The sequence below is a fragment of the Priapulus caudatus genome, unplaced genomic scaffold (assembly GCF_000485595.1).
Source record: "Priapulus caudatus unplaced genomic scaffold, Priapulus_caudatus-5.0.1 Scaffold196, whole genome shotgun sequence".
Classification (NCBI taxonomy): domain Eukaryota; kingdom Metazoa; phylum Priapulida; class Priapulimorpha; order Priapulimorphida; family Priapulidae; genus Priapulus; species Priapulus caudatus.
This window is the reverse complement of record NW_014577257.1, coordinates 267,392-272,487: the sequence shown is the minus strand read 5'-3', so window position 1 is coordinate 272,487 and position 5,096 is coordinate 267,392. Positions and strand designations below refer to the sequence as shown.

At 48.0% G+C, this 5,096-nt stretch overlaps 1 protein-coding gene across 2 annotated transcripts in view; it reads left to right on the top strand.

Annotated features, from left to right (window-relative positions):
* Positions 1-5,096, top strand: part of LOC106807104 (U8-agatoxin-Ao1a-like) — a 47,348-nt gene that overhangs the window by 26,087 nt on the left and 16,165 nt on the right. The gene's annotated exons all lie outside the window — the stretch shown is intronic.

The window sequence follows — 5,096 nt, the reverse complement described above, 5'->3', positions numbered from 1 at the left end:
GTAGTGATATTAGTAGTAGTAGTAGTAGTAGTAGTAGTAGTGGTAGTAGTAGTAGTAGTAGTAGTAGTAGTAGTAGTAGTAGTAATAATAATAATAATATAATAGTAGTAGTAGTAGTAGTAGTAGTAGGAGTAGTAGTAGTAGTAGTAGTAGTAGTAGTAGTAGTGGTAGTGGTGGTAGTGGTAGTGGTAGTAATAGTAGTCGATTGAGAAGGAGGTGGATGTGGATAAGGATGCGGTAAAGGAAGAGGTGATGGAGGAGGCGGTGGTGGAGAAGGAAGACGAGGGAAAGGAGGAGGGGATGAGGAGGAGGAAGAGGAGGAGGGGGAAGATGAGGAGAAAGAGGACAAGGAGGAGGAAGGGAACACGGGGAAAGACGGAGAAGTAGAAGGATGAGGGAAGAAACAGGATGATAAGAATGAAGGGGTGGGAGAAAGAGGAAAAAGAAGACGAAAAACAAGATGAGGAGGCGGAGGAGGAGGAGGAGGAGGAGAAGGAGGAGGAAGAGGAAGAGAAAGAGGAGGAGGAGGAGGAGGAAGAAGAGGAGGAAGAGGACAAGCAAGAGCGGGGGAGGTGTATTCGGGGGAGTCGACATTGCTTCTATTGTCGGCTATCTTCGGTGTCGCAGTTTATAACATTATTGTTGTAATAACTCTTGATTCTATTTCTTAGTCGCCAGTTCTTAGTCGTTTTATTATTTCCCCTTCTAGTGTGCTTTTATATTTTATGGGACACGCTTGACGAGAAGTACTACTGAAGCCAAAGTGTCGCAGCATGTTAATTAGAAGGAACATGGAGAATAACTTACTCCTAAACACGCTTACTATTACAGGCGCATGTATGCGTGAGATAAACACGTCGAGCTAAGCCATGCGTTCAGCGTCGAAAACACGCGTTTAGTGTAGCTACGGGAGCCTAACTGACACAGTGTAGCTTCGGGGTTAACTGCAGGATCGCATGCTGACTATACGTAGGGACGAGTCGAAAATTGTATCGTGCAACAAAAGAAAGAGGAAACCAATACGAACTAACAGCCGAACACTTTGTATTTGAATCCCGCCGTTATACATACATACGCGTACGCACTTACGCACACATGCACGTACGCACGCACGCACGCTCACACGCACACATGTGTGTATACTGTGCATGTGTGCATGTGTGCGTGTGCGTTGTGTGTGTGTGTGTGTGTGTGTGTGTGTGTGTGTGTGTGTGTGTGTGTGTGTGTGTGTGTGTGTGTTTGCTGCCTGTTCTATAGATGGGTTCCAGAAGGAAATTGTTTGATTGTTTGATTAATTCCGACGTCTACCGAGTTGAAATAATATTCCCATCGTCAACATGAAAGAACAGGATTATGTTGACATTTTCAGTTTCCCGGGCGTCTTGACGGTGTGTGTGTGTATGTGTGTGGGCGCGCGCACGTACGCTTGTGCCTGTGCGTGCGTGTGCGTCCGTGCGTGGGCGTGCGTGTGCGTAGGGTTTGTACGCATATGCGACTGTCGACGTGAGGTCGTGCAAGTATATGTGTATGCCGTGGTGTTTGAGTGCAGGTATGTTTATCCGCCGGGGTGTGGGCGTGATGGTATATGTATCCGTCGGGGTGTGGGCGTGCTAGTATATGTATCCGTCGGGGTGTGGGCGTGCTGGTGGTATATGTATCCGTCGGGGTGTGGGCGTGCTGGTATATGTATCCGTCGGGGTGTGGGCGTGCTGGTATATGTATCCGTCGGGGTGTGGGCGTGCTGGTATATGTATCCGTCGGGGTGTGGGCGTGCATGTATATGTATCCGTCGGGGTGTGGGCGTGCTGGTATATGTATCCGTCGGGGTGTGGGCGTGCAGGTGCATTGTTTACGTCGCCTCTGGCCATCGATGGGAGAAAGGGTGCGTGTCGCTCTCGCTCGGTGTGCCTTTGTTCACGTGACGCACTCTTGCGATCATCGTCGCTAACGAACGCCGCCTCGCCGCTGCGCCTTTAATCAGCGCCGAGTTCTAAGTCGGCGTTTAATGCGCATTTGCATCGCAAGTAGGAGCCTATTCGCGCACGAGCCTATAATAACCCTTCGAAGAATTTCACCGCCAATTCCAGCTAACATGGCGCAAATTGCTCGCCGGCCTTTACAAGATTATCGTATGCGAATCCCGAAGAGGTAATAAAGTGCTCAAGTAGAGGTCCTTTATACACTCGCGATGCCGGGTCGCGCCGAGAAAGGGCGCTTGATGGGGGCTTATTTCTGTTAGTGTCACGCACGTATTTACGCCGATCGCCGCGCGCACGAGTATACGTGCTCCAATCGCGTGCCATGTCGCGGCAACTATGATTGGCCGCTCTGTCGGAGCAGCGCTAATACCCTTAATGCATATATGGTGTAAACGTTGCTGGCCGGCGTTGTCAGGTCGCGATTATATCAGTGGCGCTTACCCCGGCTATTTCCGACACGTGTTATATATGTGCAGGTTCGTCGGGCGGACACTGCAGCTATCAATGTCGGTCAAGCGTGGTAGAAGAGGAGGCGAGATGAACGGACAACAATCTCCCGGCACGCGGGACCGCACGATTTTAATTATCAAGGAACCAGGCAATACTAAATGAATTTTTCGTTATTCGTAAATAGGAGTCAAACGGGGAGGGAGAAGGCCGAAATTGCGATTTAAATTAACCGGGAAATGGGAAATGGCGAATTTTTTACCTGGTAATGAGGAAAGGACCGCCCATTCCTCTTTCCCAAAGAGTTTGCCGTATGTGTCACTTCACATGGTAAACGCGCATAGAAACGCCCGCCGGGTGTCAGGTTCGATACACGGCAAACTCTACAGCGTAAAGCCGAGACGAATGTAAACCATCGCATAACGCATAGTATTTCCTCAGCCTTTTCCATTATGATCAACATTAGCATTGAGGTGTATTTGCATTGCGCGCCCTGCGGTGTCAGCAAGGGTACCTGCTGCGATGCCACCATATTACCACGTCACGCCTCTACCGCATTACCTCAGCGCGTTGGCCCGACGCGCTCCGAACATGGTGAAATGTTCTCGGGGCACAAAACTTACGCTAAGCTTACTGCGCTATATAGCAGTGCTGAATTACGGGACGCGAACGTTGTCGAAGTCAATCGTAGTATAGTACGCTGCGAATATGCACCCGACCGGATTCACGAGCTAACCGATATTATGATGATATGGTGATCCATATTGCGTTTAGAATTCCTAAAAGCTTCCGATTGTATGTGTACACATGACCGCTAGCTGCCTCGGGTAAGTATATGCGTCTATTTTATCGCTGTCTGCGCCAACTGCCACATAATGTAGCCGCGGCAACCTCGCTTCAATTTTCTTTGCACGGCGACCGGAGCGCCACTCCCGTCCCTGCGACCATATTGTTTGACGAGGCTCACAATTCCATCGGTTTGGCCGAACTTTCATTTGCGCAGGGAGGCGCCGGTGCGGCAGCCTTTAGCGGGCCGTGTGACAGCACTAAATGCAAGCGAAAATCGTTCAAACTAAGCATCATTGACAAGCAAACATTACAATGCGCGCAATAAAGTCATAACGTGTTTACATTGTAAAACGCATGGCATTCATTTCCCTCGAGGCATCTGCTATATTAGGTTAAAGATTCACGGAATGCCGGCTATTGACCGGCGAAAATAAATTACTGGCCACGAAGATTTTAATTATCTAAAAAAAACTTTGCAACGAACCCATGTATGGTTAGCAGTCTGCAACCAGAAACGATAGGAATCGGGTTATAACAGCTGAACTAGCTATATAAGAGCGTCACTATGGCTGCAGTCAATCCTCAATAGATAGAAAAACTTCTCCCTATATGTACAGTGTCACCTCTGCTACTTGTGATTGTTAAACTAAAAATGACGTTTACCCAGTTCAGCGAGCGTGAAACAAAAAGTAAAATCGGAAGAACAGCGACTGCGAACGGAATTATTATCCCGTTGACACGCCTCATCTTAACCACTGATGCCTCTGCAGTATTGGTACGTCGTGTTTCCCCAAATGACGATATAAAAACATGAATTTTATTAGCCCGCCTAATGCCGAGGACACACGTGGTTAGCAAATCAAGTTTTAATTAATTAATTAGGAATTCAACTACTGTAATATGTTAAATCCGACCAATACATCATTCCACCCACTCACTCTGTCTAAAATACGTTGAATTTGATGTAAAACTGCATCGATGCAATTATAATAGGGCCTACGTTGACTGATGCCAATCACACGATGTGTGAGTAGGATTTCTGACAGTCCGCTTTACTATTTCGACGTTAAGATCCGCGATGTTTAAATGAAAAATGTTAGCCGCGAGCGATCGCGATCCTTTTAGCTTCTAATGTTGTTGTTTTTCTACTGCGTTCGTACGGTTGCATTCAGCCGCGTGATGCCGCGGGGAGTACGGCTGCTAAAGATAGACTGGTTGACGTGAGCGCGAGCACGCGCCAAGCTGCGATATAAAGCCGCCAGAGTTGACTTGCTGTCGCGACCGAGCGGAGAGTTAGTGCAATGCTTGTGTTGATACACAGGTACTTACCGTGACACTGTAAAACTGAGCGGGATTTCCTTGTCTGGTTTATACATTTACCGTTTCTTCACTGCGGTTCCAAATTATCACGTCAATGAGAGCAATTTTGTTCGTTGACATTTAGCTATGTTGATATCGCAGAGGTAGAATCTTGGAGTAAGGAATTTGTCGACCAAGTAAATCGTTGTTGGTTGATATTGGTGGTTGAGGATAACATCGTCACTCGAAGAGGTTGATAAGGAATGAATGTTGAATGAACAATGAAAATTACTTGATTACGTACATTACAGATTATGCTCTAGATTAGGTATATAGGTGATAGTCGACGACTCTAGCCTACTTACCAAACATACGGGGCTGCCTGCAATACAGACGAGGCAGCCTGTAGTACAGACGGGGGCAGCCTGTAGTACAGACGGGGGCAGCCTGTAATACAGACGAGGGCAGCCTGTAGTACAGACGGGGCAGCCTGTAGTACAGACGGGGGCAGCCTGTAGTACAGACGGGGCAGCCTGTAGTACAGACGGAAGCAGCCTGTAGTACAGACGGGGGCGGCTGTAG